A 19,127-nucleotide genomic window follows, 5' to 3' on the forward strand; every position below is an offset into this window, starting at 1 on the left:
AAAAAGAAAAAAGAACACCAAAGAAAAACAAATCTGAAAAAGTTTTGGAGTGACACTTAAGGAATAAGCAAAATTCTGGAAACTGTAGGAAGGAATAGGTCAAGTGGACCTTTATTTAAATGTGACACACTTTGAAACAATCACTGTGGCATTTGCAAATTGAAGTTCTGCCCTACAAACCTTTTGAAGTTTATTAAAGGGGATCAACAAATTTGCAGAAAACAAAAGATCTTTTTGGATTTCGAAAAGCCTTTTGAGAAAGTCACACATCAAATGCCTCTAATGAGACAGCAATCAGAGCTGAGAGAAAAGGCTGAAGTAGGGTAAATCATTGAATAAATACAAACACAGTAGGCAGGTATAAGTGGTGGTCTCCAGTGGAGTTCTGCAAGGATATCGTTAAACTTCTGCTATTTGCCTTATTCTTAAAGAACAGAAAAGGAGAAAATTATGACAAGATGAAATTTCCAGAGTCATTTAAAATAGTAAGGATTCAGTGACAGAATTCCACAATTTTGTAAGACAAAGAACTCAACAGTAGAATGGCAGGTGAAACCCAATTCAGATAAAATCAAAGAGATGCTCATGGAGGAAAACCAGACTTGGCTCAACAAAAATAACCAGATTTCCTTGCAAACATCAGCTGGGTGCTTAGCAGGATTTCAGAAACAGAGTCTAATGAAGGAGTAGGACTTGAGGAGAGAGAGTGTTTCATGGACAGTCTGGAAACTTTATACTGCTCCAGTTCTCTCAACTTGGGAAGGATATAGCAGAGCTGCACATGGCTCAGAAAAGAAGTATGATCACATGTGTGAAGGAGTTTTCATCCAAGGAATTAACATTTGTAAAGGATAAGCCAGGACCCCTCCGTGGCACAAAAATTAAGTGAAAAATAAAACAAAAAATATTCAAGTTTGGCAGAATTATCTGACTTCTTGTCTTTCTTTTCTGTGCCAATCCCCCAAGGACCACTGCCAGGCTTGCTGGGGTAGATGAGCCTTCTGTCTGAGCTCTAAATTCTTCTTTCATAATGCACCAAATCCCAGATTAAACCCACTACTCCACATGGCCACCAGTCACTGACACCAGCAGATTACCAGCACCTCATGGTTTGATATTTGCTGCTAAAACAAGAAAAAAATTGAGGTCAGATTGTTGAAAACGACATTGCAGGTTGAAAAGAAACAGCAAGCCATGCAGTATTGCTCCTGTTCTGAGCACAGAGGTAGCAGGCAGCAGCATTTGTAGGCTCAGCTGCAAGCAGGGCATGGTCAGAGCAGTGCTGCCTGGTGTAGTAACAAATTCTGCATTTGCTAGCCCTCAGCCAGCCTTTACAACTCTTTGTGAGACCTGCCTAAGGTGTTGGAACACACTGCCAAAATAAAAAATGGATAAAAAAAAAAAAAGAGTTCTTCCTAAAAGAGCAGCAGCTTGTAGCAATAACTCAGGTGTCTAAATTGCTCTCAGAGCTGTATTACAGCTCATCTTACTAATTCCAGACTCAGACTCTGCCCCTTTGTTTTAAACAGTACAAGTGGGTTTGGTTGCCATTAACAGAAACGTACAAGTCAGACTTTCCACATTCCCAGATGTCTTTTCATTGAGGAATGGAAGGGGAACAAGAAATAACATGTGACTTTTGCAATTAATTCTTTAAAAAGCCAGGCTGTGTGTTGCACCTGCACAACCCACCTTGAGCATTCTAAAAATCACTTTAAAGGATGGCAGGCACTGGCATTTCCTCCTCGTGGAAATATTTGGTCTAGGATAAAGCAGGGACTAATAATAATAATAGTAGTGGTGGTAGTAGTAGTAGTAGTAGTAATAACAATAATAATAATAATAATAATAATAATAATAATAATAGTCCTTCATATGCCTGTGTTAACTTTCACAGAATGTTCAGCCATAATTTGGCTCCCTACCAAGGATCAGTTCAGCCCATGTGGCATCATGGTAAGAACATGTGTCAAAAAACACGAGATCCATACCTGTTTGCAATTTCCTCCTTGCTATCCATCTCCACATTCTGTGGGTTTTCATGTGCTTTTAAGCTACCTCAGGTTTGCTGCAGGTTTTGCAGATCTCACACACAGGCAGAGTTCCTCCTCCAGGACACTGCTGCAGTTCTGCACCTCTGGGACAGCACGAGGGCAATAAAAACTATTTCCACTTCAACTAAAGTGCTGGGAAACTTCTCCTTCCTTTCAAAATACTTCTCTCTTCCTCTTTTAAAGCCCTCCAGAGTATGTTAGCAAAGCAAAGCAGTACCAGGGAGCCTTTGAACAACTTACAAAACCCTTTTACCCTTAAAACTTTCTTTGCTGATGACACTGCTGTTTTTATTAATACATCAGAGTGCTGGCTGTACTGAGGTTCCATTAATGACTTGTCATAAAAGTGCTGTCCAGTGAGTGGAAAGAACATAGCTAGAGGAAGCTGCAGTCAAATCAACAAAGTCAGCCTGACCTGTTACAAAAAGGAGACTCTTTCACAGAATAAACACCAGGCATGCAGAACAGATTGTTCTTCAAGGTGAGCATCACAAGCAGTGGCAAGAACTGATCTTCAAAATGTTTTCAGAAGTCCCTCAGTGCCTAAGAAAAACAAACTACACCAACTAGACTGTCACCTGAGCAAGCTGTGCACGCTGGCAAAGGAAAGAAGGAAAATTTAGAGTTCCTTCCTTAACCAGGTGTGCATCTGCATCTGCAAGAGCAAGGCACAGCCCTCTGTGATCAGAGTTCAGCTCAAGAGAGCTCCAGAGATCCTGGGGGAAACAATGTACAGACAGATCAGATGATTAATACCTCTTCCCTGGCAGCAGACAGGTCACAAGGAATTAATTTCAATTCTATCCCTTCCGTGACTAGGCACTAATTGCCTGTCTCACACACTCCTTGGCAGCCTTTATTTAGTGTTGCCTGGGATAAGTGAGCCTCAATCTCCTCACCTTTAGCCAGGCTGAGTAGAATCCAACTCTGTAAATCATCTTGTGAACAACTCATGGAATAAAGAGGTCACAAATCTTTCTGCTGAGGTTCTTTTGTGAGCACCTTTGTGTCTTTGTGAATAATGAGAAACAGCAGAGCCACAGGTGGGCTTGTAGGATGAAAATGCTTGAAATGAGGAGAGGTCACGGTGTCTAAATCCTCTCAGTGCTGCTGCCCAGACATTGGATTGAGCAGGGAGGAAGACAGACTTTAATATTCGTGAAAGAAATCAGAATCATGGAATGATTTGTGTTGAAGGAGGCTTTAATGATCATCTCATTCCAACCCCTGCCATGGGCAGGGACACTTTGCACTACACCAGGTGGCTCCAAGTCCCATCCAACCTGGCCTTGGACACCTCCAGGGATGGGGCAGCCACAGCTTCTCTGGGTAATCTCTTCCAGTGCCCCATTCTCCACAAAAAAGTGGTGGTAACAGCTTCTTCACTGCCTCAGGGAGAGAAACAGAAAATTCATGGAGTATGGGGTTGCCCAGGACATGAACCTTCTAAAGAAGCTCACAGTACCTCAGTATATGGCTCTCAGAAACCAAAGAGGTTTCATGGGATTTAAACATTGGACCTTTACCCAAACCTCAATGGAAAGTTAATATCAGAGAGAACAAGAAATAAAACAAAAAAATGCTGATATTCCTGTTACAAACCCTGTTTCGTGGACTGGGGCTTCTGAAAGGTCTACTGTGGAAATCCTGCTCCTCCTAAAGTCTTCATTCATGATACCACATCAATGGATATACATAAACACTGTCTTAAAAGAGTTTCAGGTGTTAATTAACAGTATTTCTTTTGTGTTTGCATAAACAAACCTCTATTTCCACTTTCTGATCAAAAGAAGGAAATGCTATAAACAAAAAAATCTTCTACATGATACATCATGTTTGGCTCAGGAGCAGAACTGCCTCCAGATAACCAAGACATGAAGGCATTGCTTTATTGTGGAATTTACACAGTGAATGAGGCTGAAAAGACTTTTAGACAAAGAAAAAATGGGAAAAGAGGAAAGTTAATCAGAAAATTCTAACTTTGTCCATGACATTCTTCAGCTACAGTTATAAATAATATACACCTGGAGTGAGAAGTCTAAAAGCCTTAACATGCCTGTCATTGAAGTAATTGAAATCAGTAAGGAAAAGAGATTAAATCTTATTCTTAGTTCATCTCAAATAGAGGATTTATCCTTCAGTTTCTCCCTGTCAAATATAGGAACTAATACTAGTTTGGCTAATGCTTTGCCCTTCTGCTTTTAAAGCTCAGTTAATGGCTTAGGAGTAGTAAAAAGACTAAAATTAGCATTTTACATCTGGTTGATATTCATTGCTGTAGTAATACTCTAGCTCAGACCTGCTCTGTTGTTAGAATGAAAACAGTAAGGGACTCTGACCAGGAGACCTCATCCTTCAGCATCTATATTTGTATTTATTGATGTACACAAAGTCATCAGGTGTTCCATTCAAATATGCATTTCAACATTCCTAACTTAATAACTGCTTCTATTGTCCTTATCTACTTGGGTGGAGTTCCAGATATTTAGTGTCATTTTCCTTTTAAGATGGTAATAATGTGCTTATATTTCAAGCTAATAAAGAGTAAGTTACAGTAGTTGTTTGTGAGATTCTGAAGAGCCCAACAGGTTTTGTTGCCTTAATATTTTAATTTGTTTGTTTTATTCTTTTTAAGAATTAGCTATATTCAGGTTAAGCAGTAACACAGATCCCAGTCTTTTATTACTTCCTTATATTAACTTTACAGCCCATATTTGCATCAGACTTGAGTCACTGGACTAAATTAGGTGAGGAACCAACCTTTGAAAAATTACCACCTCAAAGTATCATACAAAATTAGTAAGTAATGACATGGAAATAGACTTTGTTTTTTGGAGAAATAAATGTGACAAAACACCCTCATTCTATATGACCTACAGGAGAAATTCAGATTGGCAAAATTGCTTTTAGTTGCTTATTTCCTAACCACAGCATTTTTTCAAAATTAAAGGCTAGAATTTATATTTTTTCTTCCTTAATAATTTAAATGATGGCTTTCTCTCCAGAAGCTTCATCACTGAAAAAGGAAAGAATAAGAGAAAAATCAAATGCAATGGGTCATCTTGGAGGTTATCATCAACAATTCATTAGGCTCTATGGTGGTGTTCTGGTCTCTTATGAATACCATTTATTTCATCTTATTAATTATATTAAACCTAGCTGGGAAATTCTCAATGTACCTCAGGACCTTTATCTTTGGTGAATATTAGTATTACATGTATAATATATATTATTTGCAGTATAATTATGAAAGAGAACCATTAACAGTCAGTGGGCTCTATGTTGGAATTTTATCATCCATTTCCCTTTTCGCCTATGGTATTTTAACATTGCAAATGATATGAGAAGGAAGTTGGCAGCACCCACCCTGCTGGAAGTCATGGTTGGGTCTTAGAAACATGGACTTGGCCAAGCTGGAAGAGCAGGGTGTTTCTGTGCCTAATTGTGCTTAAATTATAGTCACCTATACTTTTATAATTGACATTTTTTTATCAGTGAAATTCAGTTGTAATTCCCCAAAAGGGATTGAGAACACTGAAGACCTTTGTGCAAGAAGAAATGCCAGTCCCACTGATATTACTGTAACTGGCTGTAAAAAAAGAAACTTACAGATTCTTAGTCTGAAGGCATAAAACTCTCCCCATAATAATAATCAGAACTTGCTGCAACCATGAGTGAAAAGCATCAACACACCAGTGCTGCAACACTGGAAATGTACAAAATCAAATAAGGGCCAATTTCACTCATTCCAGCTATAACTGATGCTCTATAGCATTAACAGCGTAGTGTAAGAGAGGTTTCAAACGTCAGACAAACCCATAATAATACATCTCTCTGCATGCACAGCTTATCTTCAGACTGAATCCTGACTTGATTCCCAGTTTAAAACAAACAAATAAACAAACAAAACCCCCCAAAACCAAAACATATGAAAAACAAACCACCCCCAAAACAAAACAACAACAACAAACGACACCAAATACACAAAACCCTAAAAATATAAACCCAGCTCATGACAAATTTGCTTCTACTGATCACTTTCCTTGACATAACTCACATGTCACAGATTCCCCACTGTGTAAATCAAAGTAAGATGTACTTTGGAAACACAATCAAAGCATCCTTAGAAGTGGCTTCTCCTCTAATAAAAGATTTTTTATTGATATAATAGTTACAATTTCTACTACAAAAAGCTATCAGTAAGGCCATTCTCTATTAAGGTCTAAATTAATCATGAGATCTACCCAAGATGTCTAAAAGAACTGTTTTCATTTGACCTGATATTTTCTTTGGGGTTTAGTGGCAGATATTGACAGCCAAGAAGTTTTTTTGCAATGTTTGCTCAGTGAAAATTTAAGATTAGCCAAACCTATTTCATTGAAACCAGCCCCGCAGTCAGAGCTAATCAGGGGGGAAAAAAGTTTGGGCTCAAAGAGAACACAATCAAGAAAACACTGCAGGCAGTTTTAATGAAAGCCTGAGTCACTAATGAGGCACCAATTATACTGAGAAACAACGAGCAAAGTCATCTGCCTTAGGTCAACACCATCTCCCCCAAATTAAAGATTTCTTTGCACTTTTCAAACATATAAAAGAAATACAAATGTCAAAGTCTATGGCAGAGAGTGTTATAAAACACTTCTATGTGAGAAACACCATTATACCTCAATATGCATATGAATAAAGTCCTGTAATCAGAATTGAAAGCAAAACCCAAAAGTCAGTGATTTTTAATTCCTACACATTGTTTTCTCTATTAATGGGACTATGATTTAAAATCATTTAATTGCCTTGATTTCCAAAGGAGGGAAATGCATCATGTGTCAGATTTTCAGGACATGAAAATCATTACTTTTATTGCTATTTTGATTAATTGTCTGTAGGATAAAACTTATGTGATCAAATACACTTCAGAAAACCTGATTACATCTACAGTATCATATATAAAAGCAGAACATCATTACAAACAAATTTTACCCTTATTTATTTATTTTTCTATAGATTTCTTTTGGGCTTGTTAAGTACCTGACTGTCTTTGAGAGGATTTTACCCTGCACTAGGACCAGTCATTCCCAGTTGCATAGACTGAACACTCTCCTCCAATGCCAGTAGTTCTGTATTATTTTAGAACCTAATTAAAAGGTGTTTCTGACACAAAATTCCCAGGTCAGCAAGAGTAGATCAGAGAAAAACTCTCTTTACCTGCTTCTGCAAAATGAAAACAATTGATCTGATTCACTTGCTTCAAATACCATTTGCCTTATGTCTTTTCTTCCTCCACCATCCCAAGTGAAATCAATAGTGTTCCAGGTTTCCTGATTATTTCACAGAAATAAGAAGTTCCCTGGTTTTGTTAGAAAAGTTTTATTTTGCAAACAACCAGCCTTTATAGAATGTTCTATACATTCTATATAAAATGTTCTGAACAAGGAGGCAGCTACAGAAATTAAGCTCTCGCCTCTATCACATTAATTGCAAGCTGATTATCTACTTTCTTCAGTTATTAAAACAAATAAATAAACAAACAAAAATTATAAAAAAAACCCCAAAACAATCAACAAAAGGAACACAAAACACCAAAAAAAAAAAAAAAGGTAATTCTACTAGGCTCAGGTGAGTGTTTGGGACACCTTCTCATTATTACTCTTTGATTAAGGCCTTGGGTGAAATGCAGAAATAATGGGGTTCATAGATCTTCTGAGTCTTTGGCCTTTGCAGAGTGACTGGCAGTAAGATTTCCTTCTGGTACCATGTTTTTACTCCAGAGCTCTTTGAGATTGGTCTTACAGTGATTTCAAGAGCTATAACAAAAATTTCATAGAACAAAAGCACTATTTTTTTTCATCATCCATAATTTGTCCTTAATGCATTTTAGACCCATGAGCTAAGTGATAAGTTTCTTTATGTAAAAAATGAATATTTTAGGTCAGATCTCACTGTTGAAGATTTTTGCAATTGTATCTGTCAGTGAATCAGATACATTCAATCCCTGAACAGTGTTTGGGGTTTTTTGCAGTATTATTCTAACAATTCACTCAGTCAAAGAATGAACTTAACTCTGTGTGCTTAGATGAGAATTAACTTGTTCACGTGCTCCATAAAACACCAAAGATTTGAGGGAGTTTTTGAACATCTCTGGTTCCTGCCAACACAGAAATACAGCCCTGTACACAGACATCTGCTTCTGCTGGAGGTTTGTCAGCAGAAAAGCAAACACACCTGGAGGCAGGGGAGAGCTAAACCACCCTAAATGCTCTGCAAATTCTCCAGTGTGACGTCTTTATTTCACCTCTTAAAATGTAATTCTCCCTATCACCACAAAATTGTTGCCCAACTCTTTCTAAGTCTTAACTCTGATGTTCTCAGCAGGATTTTGTAGTGTCTGTTTGTGTGGAGGTGGAGAGACTCAGCATTTGGACGATGTAAACTTGGACTAAAAGGGGGAAAAAATTCCTGAGAGAGCCTGGGTCATTTCTGAAGTCTTGGTGGATCTTTGGAAAACCTGACTGCACCTTTTCTTCTGCACTCAGTGGAGACAACTGTCTCACTGAAGGTGATTCTTTTACTTTTGGGTTCCTACACAGATCGATTCTGATTCTAGCAATTGTTACCCAGCTTCATTCCTAAGGCACAGTACCATCCATTTCCTCCATTTTTCACGTACTGCCAACATTCTAATGGCCATCAACTTCTCTCCTCAACACACAACTTGTGTTTTCACAAGTTCAAGAAAGAATGCAGATTATGAGTGCAGTTAAGAATGCTTAACTTTCCTGAAGTCAAGCAGCTGAGTAGTTTTGTGGGACCATTTCATTGGAATGTTGATATTAACCTGTATTTCACTGTCTCAGGACAGCACATCAATTTGGAAAGGCTGTCTCAGGGGTGGAAATAACATAATGATGCTATTGCCCTATAAAGGAGTGAAGCAAGAACTACTTATACCCAGAATTTCAAGAATATGGCTATATTCTTTCACCCACAGAGCAAACTTGTCTGCTAAATCCATACTTTTCTCACCAAATTTTGCATTTCAGAGCTCATGATATTCATGGTCCTCTCTCAACACATGCTCTATCCTTTGAACCAGCTCATTTTCTTATCAGAGCTATTGACTTCTCCAATGTCAATAAAAATGCTGTTAACTGCTCCAGCCCAGCTTTTGTGCCTCTCTGCATTGTATGATTTTAGACAGCATTTCAATTTGCTTATATTTATTTTGTGCATCTAGACTTTTGCAACGTTTTCCTTCAGAAAACAGGAAGTGTTTTACAAGTCACTGAAATCACCCACAACAATTTTGGAGTCGGTAAAGCCAACAAAAGGTCTTCAAGTGATTTGTCCAAGATGAGTCTGTAAGTACAGCCACAGACAAACCCTGGAGATTTAACACTTGTTTTTTTCTCTAATGACAGTATGAAAACACTGCTGTCTCACCAGGCTGTCCTTAGTGCTTCAAGTGGAATTTATTCCACCCCTACATGGCCTCTGAAGTCCCATTTCATGTGATAGCACATAGATTTTTCATTACCTCTTGACAAAATGCTTAGTACTAGTGCTTATTTTATCCCACTCCAGGCAAAATAACCTGAAAGGGATAATAACCCGATCCTAACTTCTATGGATATTTGGCATACTCTTCTTCCAGAACAATGTGAGATAAACAATATTTAGACCAATTTTTTTTAAAAGGCTTCTAAAACTTCCAGAAATTAAAATGTCAGCTAAGAGAAAACACTACATTTTGGAGGTTCCTTTTCTCTGAAAAGGATGACTACTTCTATAATTATCTTCTTTGCTGATTCTCAGTCTCACAAAAATGTCTTCAGAACTATTTCAAATAGTAAAATAAGTCTCACCCTTTCATCCTATGCTTTGGGCAGAGCAGAGCAATGTTTCAGGGTGTTTTTTTAGCAGTACAGGATAAGTTTCTGTTTCCCTGCAGATGTATCACATTGCACCCTTCACACATCACTTCTTCACTCACAATCATATGCTGCATCTTGTTTAGATTCTCGCCTTCAAAGAAGGATCTGTGCAGTCAAGATGAGTGCTTCCAATATTAAAATATCAAAATTCTTTTGACTCAGAGAATAAGAACCCCCATTAGAACGAGGATTTCTGCATATATTTCTAACCCACATAAATCTGTGTTTTAATCTCGAATCTTTGAAATGGTCAGTTCCACTTTGTTTCTGCCAGATGAAGAACAAAGTCTGACTACCAGCAGCATGGCAATGAAACCCTTGTTTTATGTACCAGCTTTATTGGTTCTGTGCTCTGCTGAGCTAATATGACATATTATATTATAGCTGAGATATTATAATGAATTGTGTGAGGTTCACATTAGTTTGAAAGCATTCTTTACCAAATTTGTGCTACCATCATTTGCAAGTCAATACAAAAAGAAAACATAGCAGGAAAGCTAATCTGGTGTGCTTTGTATTGGTCTATTTCTCATTAGTGTCAGGAATTAATTGCAGCATACACAAATAACTCAGGACAGTTCTGCTTCTCTCCTACAGTTAGTGACTAAGGGAATATTCAACAGAAGCCTCCAAGGGACTCTGCCTTGCACAAAGATCTCAGCCATAGAAAAGATAAATTTCTAAGTAATGCACTAATATAAATAATATAAATATAAATGTAGATGTAAATCTAAATCTAAATATATATATATATATATATATATATACATATATATATATATATATATATATACATACACACACACGTACATGAATAATATATTTAGGTATGGCCCTAGGAACTGTCCAGCTTCAGAACTCTGGCAGGTGGTTGGGAACACAGTGACACTATGGACCAGCCCTGACACTTGGATGTCCTCCCTTGAGTCTGGTTACTCAACATGGAGGGAAAACTCTCAATTTTCATAATGTGTGTAATTCCTTACTACTGGAGATGGGGGGAAATGTAATAGATAATAATAATAATATGAAAGAAATACATATAATAGATATGATACATATAAATATAATGATAATATAAATGAAAACATTTGCCTCTTTAACACTTAAAATTTTCTGTCTTCACAATAATATCATTAGATACAAACAGCTTCAATCCATTTTTTCCCTTTCAATTCCTCAGCACCTCAAAAAGTTTTCATTATGTTCAATCAATCAGAGCAACTTCGAATGCTCATTTTCTTCATTGTTTTAAAGACTTTCTGCCAGGACACCTCTGGCATTGGACACCTTGGCAGTGGCCACTGCTGGTGGATGGATCTCTTTAATCAGGGGAGTTCAGCATCTCACAGTGCTCAGCATTATCCTCCTGTCAACCCCATGACACCAGGTAAGATCGATGCCCCTTCCCTGCTGGCCTCTGCTCCTGGATTGCTCTTGATTTATTGTACCTGGAGCTTGGCAAGGGGGTGCAGATGGTTTTTAATCAATCAGAGGGTGGGGATGGAGCTGCCCCACTGTACAACGTGCTGCTGGTCTATAAAACCACGTCTGTCAAGCACCAGAGGGATTCCAGTTACCAAAGGCAGGAGCAAGGAAATCTTCCCGAGTCAAAAAAACCCAGAACGTGTTATTCACTGTTAAGCTGCAGAACCCCACAGAAGGGGGAGGCTGGTGGTGGGGCAGTGTTGGGTCTTTGATTTGGCAGCTGGTGAAATGCCAAGGCACAGCAGAAGTGTCACAGGCTTTATAAAGTGACCCCACTGCCAATGTTTTCCAGGCCCACAGTATGGCAGCAACTTCAAAAGGAGGCATATAAAGGTGATATAAGAACGAGCAACTCTGGTTTATTTTTGAACTTATAATCAATGTTAATTATAGTGTAATTCTAGTTGTATAATGGAACAATGTCAGCTCTGGGTGAATTACTTTTATAATCCAATAGGTGAAACATCCCAGCTGCTTCTTATACTTTTCTCAGGAATCATTTGAAAACTGAACAAATTGTTCCAGGGTGCATCACAGGAATGTGGAATGTCCTGGTAATTTCATCCATATTTTGGAGCACTTAACACTTTCTTTCTGATGAGTTTTTGATTCTTACAGACCAGATTGGAGTTTTGTTGTGACTCTCGTTGTGTCTCTTACACTGCCTTTTCTAAAATATGAGGAACTAAATCCATATTAAAAAGCTGGAGCTGTATATTGTAATTACCAAAGAGAAGCATCCACACTTCAGAGCTAATCTTTATTCAGTTCAGGACTTTCTTAGAGTTACTAGAGAGCTCTCAATACCTTCCTAAGTTTCTTCAACCTTTACAGCTTGACCCCACTAACTTTTTAAATCCTTCAGGATGCTTCCCACTCTAATTGATGTGTCTAGGCATTGGTCTTCATTTGATATGCAACAAACAGCTGTCCAAGCACAAGAAAAACCATAAGGTGTGATTCACTTTGATTCATCCCCTCTTCCTCCTGTCCTTAAGACATTGACTGCATCTAAAATCTCAGCAGGGTATACAAGAAACAAAGTTAAACTTGACAAGCCATCTTCATCTCAGATGTTTAATTATACCTCTCTGCTCCCTGCCCACATTGTCATCTCTAACACAAACGATTTTTATGTAAATTAACAGTAAATTATCTTAAAAGAATATTCTAGACTAGATTTTTGCACCAGTATGGTGTACAAAATAAAGCTTAGTGTTACAGCCATTACAGATGTTCATGGGAAAAGGAACTTTCTTAAATAAATCAATATCTTTTCAGAAGTTTTTTAGAGGATGATGAAAAAAAACCAAACATTTTAAAAGAACACTCACATCATTTGTGTACAGGACAAGATACAGGGAAAACAATTAAAATAAAGAGCCCACATATAAGGGAGAAAATATTTTATCCACTTCAGTTTGCCTTGGGTGCTGATTCAGCCATGAGTTCTCATGGAACTCACAGACTGGGTTGGGATTCTCTCTTGGCATAGAAATCAGAGGATAAACACCTGCAACTGAGCTTGATCTCTGAACTCCCTTTCTAATCAGTAGAGAGAAACAAGTCTTTCATGGAAGCCATTTAGATCACCCATCTTAAACACCTGAATTGCCTGTTTCTCTGTCCACTAAAAACAGAAACTGGATGAGTAGGCAGCAGGATCTTGTCTAAAACTGAGTGCACAATTTGCACCACCCTGATGCTGAACAAAACCAAGAGGGGAATTTTCATCAGCAATTGAAAAACTTTTGAGAATACAAGGATAACTCAAATTCCACTCCAGATTTCCTCCAGACAGGCTGGATTTGTTAGGAAAGTTTTATTCCCTCCTGTCCCTTCAACAGAAAAATCCTTACTATCAATAAAGCCCCTTTGCAAAAAGGTTGATCATCAAAATTGCATTTCTGCGTGAAAAGTGCATCCACCTATAAATTGAAAATGTGCAAAAGCAACTGGAAGCAGACTAGACTAAAAGAGGAGATATTTTGACTAGGTATTAGGGAAAAATTCTCCCCTGTGGGAGGGTGAGGCCCTGGCACAGGCTGCCCAGTGAAGCTGTGGCTGCCCCTGGACCCCTGGAAGTGCCCATGGCCAGGGTGAAAGAGGTTCTGAGAAACCTGAGAAGCTGAGAACCAAACACTTAAATAGGAAAAAGCCAACATCTCTCTCTGCCAGTTTATTTAACTCTGTGAAGAAGCATATACTTCTTGAATGACAAGCCGGATATAGCACGCTGAGGGACTTGCTGCTAGTTCTGAGTAAATTCCTGTAAAACATATTTTTGAGTCTTTAGCATTAGTCAGAGAGGTTGGGACAGCTCAGATGAGAGAGCTGTGGTTGTTCAGAGAGGAGAGGAAAAGGCTTCCATGTGTGCTGTGCCCTGCATGAAGAACTGTGATGTGGGGAATGGGTGATCACTGTGTGTTATTATCGCTGCTTTTTAACAAAGGGATGGGACCACAGTCAGGCTAAGAACGATTTATTGCCCAGATAAACATCAGTCTCAGAGGCTGTGAGATTTTAGAGGAGCAAGCAGTCAGCCATAGCTCAAACTGTCACAAGTTCCTTGTTACAAGGCAATATAGAATTTTCTAACCCAATAGACAGATGCCACAAGGTTTATTTTGCTTTTCTAACCTATCACCTTTACTCACTTCTACTGCACTGTGGATACTTTTATCCAATGAGATGCTTTCTCACATGCACACTTAAGCTTCTATTATAACTTCTAAACTCTTAGCTTACCCTACATTATAAACCCTTCATTAGAAACCCTTCACCATCTTATCAATACAGTTTCTCACTTCCTTAAGGCATATTCTTACATACCACCACAGAAACATAAGATTATGATTTTTTTTACTTAATGTCTGTGTATTTTATTTTGCATCAATCCAAGCTTCTTTTAAGGCTGCAGACCAAACCCTTCAGTGCCTCTGGAAGTTTTTATTTTTCCATTTCCCACAGCTGTGCAAAGCCACTTCACAGCCTGCTGATCCTGGAAGGTCCCCAGGCACTGCACGTGGTGGGGTGGATGCTGCTGACAGCCACGGGGAGTTTGGCTGTGGAGCAGATCTGCAGCATCACTTGCAGCTAATTCAGCACGAGCTGCTGTCAATGCTCATCTCCAGGAGCAGCAGCTCAAATGCCCACTGTGCTCACAGTGAGATTTCCCACAGGTGGTTGCTCCTTTGTGATTTGGTCGGCTGCCCTGGATGTTTCTGTCTCTGTATCTCACCATTGCTAGATCCATCAATCCTCTGGGGGACATCTAAGATGCCTTCTGCAAGTGACAATGATGATTTTTTTTTTTTTTTAATATCAGGAAATCTATTGAAAGCATTTAAATCAAATGAAAAGAGGCTTCATGTGACGAGAGAAACTAGGAGGCACAGAGGTGGAGTCAGTGAGCAATGTGCTGTTCCCAAAATGTCCACTGTTGGATTTGATCACACATGCAAAAAGAAAGCTCTGCTTGATCTTTTTGTTGTGTTCCTTCAGGAGAGGCTTTAGGAGGTTTTTTACTTCAATATAGAATGAAAATCATAGAATAGAATAACTGAATGGTCTGTGTTGGAAGGAAACTTAAAGACCGTATAATTCCATTTCCCTGCCAAGGTCACTCAGAGCTCCATCCAACCTGGCCTTGGGCACTTGCAGGGATCCAGGAGCAGCCAGAGCTTCTCTGGGCACCCTCACAGCAAAGAGCTTCCTCCTAATGTCCAATTCCCTAAGTAACAAAACTGAGCTTGTTCATGTTTAATACTTCTTAAGTTCAGCAAAAAGAAATAATTTTGGACACCATGAAAACTCTGTTGCTACAGATTCTGTAAAAATAGACCACCAAAAATACTTCTGTGGGCTTAAATAAGGAAAATCTTTGGAGGAAGTGATAATGTAACAAATTCAAAATGTGAGAAGAACACAATAACTCTGTGCCACCTCTGAAATAACCTTGTTTCACTGCTGACAGAAGAGAAGATTTGGCAAAAACTAGTAACAGAGGAATAAGTTTCATTGGCAGTAATCTAGGAAAGATACTGAGAAATTTGGATGCTTTCTGAACTACATTCTTGGTAGCGCTGCAATTATTCCTCAGTGTAAAGTTTTTGCTATGTACTATGTAGTACCTCTATCTGTCACAGAGGTAAAAATTAATATTAAATACACCTCTACTTGTCAGACACAGTTAGTTTTACACAGCAGCTGTACTCACAATATTAATCTGGTGTCCAGAATACTGATCAAGGACATTTCTGGATCAGTTCTTCAGAGAAATAGAAGGCTGCTTTTTCTGAAAGCACTGCCAATAACCAGCCAAAAACAGTTTTCCCTAATAAAAGATATTATTTTATGACATAAAAGATACATTAATGGAACCTGCAAACCTTATTTTTTTCCAGTCCACGCCTCTTTTTCAGGAGAAATAAAGAATTACAATCAGCACTAAGTGGCTCTGCTGTTAAGGCAGTGGGTAAATATTCTACTATAAAAACTTCACCAGTGCAACACTTCTGACAGCAACTTCACTGAAGCCCAGGATCTTCATCTTTAACCTGTTTCAGTGCTCTTCTGGCCTGGTTGTAATTTGGGTGCAAAATATCAGAACCACGACATTACTACAAATTAAAAAAATAAAAAATTCACATTAGCTGCATGTGCTGCTCACTGCTAACAATTTATTCACATGATTGCTCTGTAAAATGCTAAGGGATTTCTATTCAGTCAACTTGATTTAAACAGGGGATTCCCTTGCTTTACCTCTTCATGAATTTCTGAACGAGAACTAGCATTGCAGAAGTCATGTTCTGGAAGGAATAAACTCTTTTCACACAGCTTATTTTTGCAGCTATTGCCATAGTCTCCTATTTATAAGTGCTTAATGGTGGTGTAAGCTACAGGAATGTGTTACCACTTGTGCTGGTTGCACAACTGTTAAAATAAAAACTGGGGTATTTTCCTAATATGGCAGTTATATTTTAACACAAGGAAGAGGAAGGTACCCAATTTATAAATATCATTTAAATAAAAGATTTAGCTCTCTATTGATGCCCCTTCCATTCCTGGGGAATAGCACTTCTCCACGTAAATTTTGGCTGTTCCATTATCATAAGTTCTTCCTCAAGGCTTCATTCTTTTTTCAGAGCTTTTTTTTCTTCTGCCAGGTGACCTGGTTTAATTCAGATTTCCACAGGAACTGCACTGTTTTCCCTTCAGAGGGCATAAATCCAGCTTGCATGAGCAATAGTTGGTTCCTTCCACAAGCAGGGTAGATTCACAGGTTTTAAGGACAAAAGAAGCCATTTTCCTAAACAAATCTGTTTTATTGTGGAGTTCATATCTTTCGTACTTGTCTTGGTCTTTAAGTGTGCTGCTCTCTGTGTTCTACAGGTTTCTACTTCAGGCTTTTTCATTTCAATCCTCTACTGTGTCTGGTTTCTCCACTCATTTTGTGGGAACCAGAGGCTCTTAAATTTGGTTGGACAACAAAAACAAATAGTCTGAGAGCTCTACAATGATGCCACCAGCACATACCTGTTTCAAAAGGGAATATTCTAGTAATTTTGAACCCTGTGGTAATTTCTTTCACATGAATTTCCAACCATTCTGTTTTCAAAAAGCTGCTTTGGCCAGCCAGTAAATTCTCACCACCCTTTCCTTAGTACATTTACTGACCAGGGCAAGTGCCTCTAATTTCCAAATGGTTATTTCTACATCCCAGCATTTTAGTACATATATTAATCCATAAAAGTATAGAATAGGAAAATGTCTTTTAAAACCGTCAGAATTCCCTGTCACTCTTGCTCTTTGCTATTGACAACAATCTTTTTTTTAGTATTTCCTCCAAAATAAACATGTGTGTGTTTTGGGGGTTTTTTGTTTGGTTGGTTTTTGGTTTTTTTGGGTTTTTTAGTGCTTTGTTATTTGTGGCTTGTAGTTTTTGTTGTTTTGTTGCTTATTTACAAAGGAGATGCGGGAATTCTTAATTCAACTATTATTATCAAACAATAAGTTAAAAAACTTGTAGGCAAAAACAAATAAAAGTAGAGGAAAACAGATTATGAGGTAGATAACGGATAAATAGAGTGGAGAATAGCAGGAATAAGAATTTGAAATACTAAGAATAAATCTGGAAATAAGTTATCATAAAGGAAACACAAATTATAGAGGAAATTGAGAATGTAAGTAACAAGGAATCACTCACAATCAAATCTCAAAATACAGAACCTATTAATAAAAAAAGAAAAAATATTACTTTTCTTGCCCCCATATTTCATGTTCAGAGCACTCCCATCTTGAACCATAATGGCCAAAAATATGCCAGGGTTCATGAAGTGATTATTGAAAACAATGAAAGTTAGATAAGTATTACAGTGGTTCTAATGTAACCTCTGGCCAAAAAGACCCTAAAAGAGCAATTACAAAATGATTGAGAAGGTATCAAGAACAAACCACATTCCCTGTTTCTAATCTCAAAATTGTTTCCAACACCTTTGGTCATAAATGTAGTATGTTAGAAAACTTCATGGATTACTCAACGCAGACATTCAAATGCATTTCCTGAACCAACCACTCCAGATACTGGGGGTTAAAGTGCCAGAATTTTATAAATTGGCATGTTAATTTAATAAACATAGCCCGATACTAAAGTGGGACCAAAATCTTTCAGAGGCATATTTTTTTTTTATTCAGTTATGCCCCTTTCAAATTTTATTTCCATGTGGGTTTTTGGGTAAGCATCTCCCAGCCCTTCATAGAATTAATTAAATTAGAATTCAGTATCAAACTAACATCTAAACCACTGGACATTTCTTCCTTTATAGATAGAGCTTTTGAGAAAGTAGAATAAACAGCCTCCTGGAGAGACCAGACCTGTCTCCAGCATGAAAGTGATGTACAGCTGCAAACCAATTAGGCTGAAAAGTTTCCATATGTTTAGCCAAAAAGAACTCACTCCAGTAGCTAAACAAATCCATTGACTTAAAAAACTCCCAGGACCTTAACTTGAAAGCACCCACACCTAGGGATCTCTTACAACATATTAAATCAGAGATCTTTAAGCACTGCACATCCCTTCCAAATGCCAGCCATTTGTCTGCAAGCTGTAAATACTTCAGCTGAAGTTCAGCTGCCCAAATGCACCACAGCTGCCTCCAGTCAGCCATAATGCAGATGAGGTTCAGCTCTCACAGTTATTCTGCATAGATTCCACCAGAGCAGATGAAGACAACTGTCTTGGTTTGAAAAGACAGGAGTCTGTGAAGGAAGGCAAGAGCCTCCTGTGAAATGGAAAAGGCAAATCCCCTCCCTCCAAATTACCACAATTTCAAAATTAAAAGGCTCTCAGGCAAAGATATGGGAATGGAAATAACAGTTCTTTACTAGGAAAAAAACAAAATAATTTTTTTTTAAATGTAATTAGTACAAACAACTAGTGATAGAGTCAGAAACCTGACACCCTGAGGAGTCAGGGTGTTGGTAATAATCCAGTTAAATGGTGGCTGCTCCTCCCGGAGTGGCAGATGAAATGCTGCTGGAGCAGTGATCTCTAGAAGGGTGCAGTTTTCTCTGAAGGTCTGGTGATGGAGTAGATGGCACCTGGTCTTCCTCTGGGGATCCAATGGGGAAGAAGCTGCTTCTCTGGGAATCCAGC

This window comes from Taeniopygia guttata, chromosome 4, assembly GCF_048771995.1.
Source record: "Taeniopygia guttata chromosome 4, bTaeGut7.mat, whole genome shotgun sequence".
NCBI lineage: Eukaryota > Metazoa > Chordata > Aves > Passeriformes > Estrildidae > Taeniopygia > Taeniopygia guttata.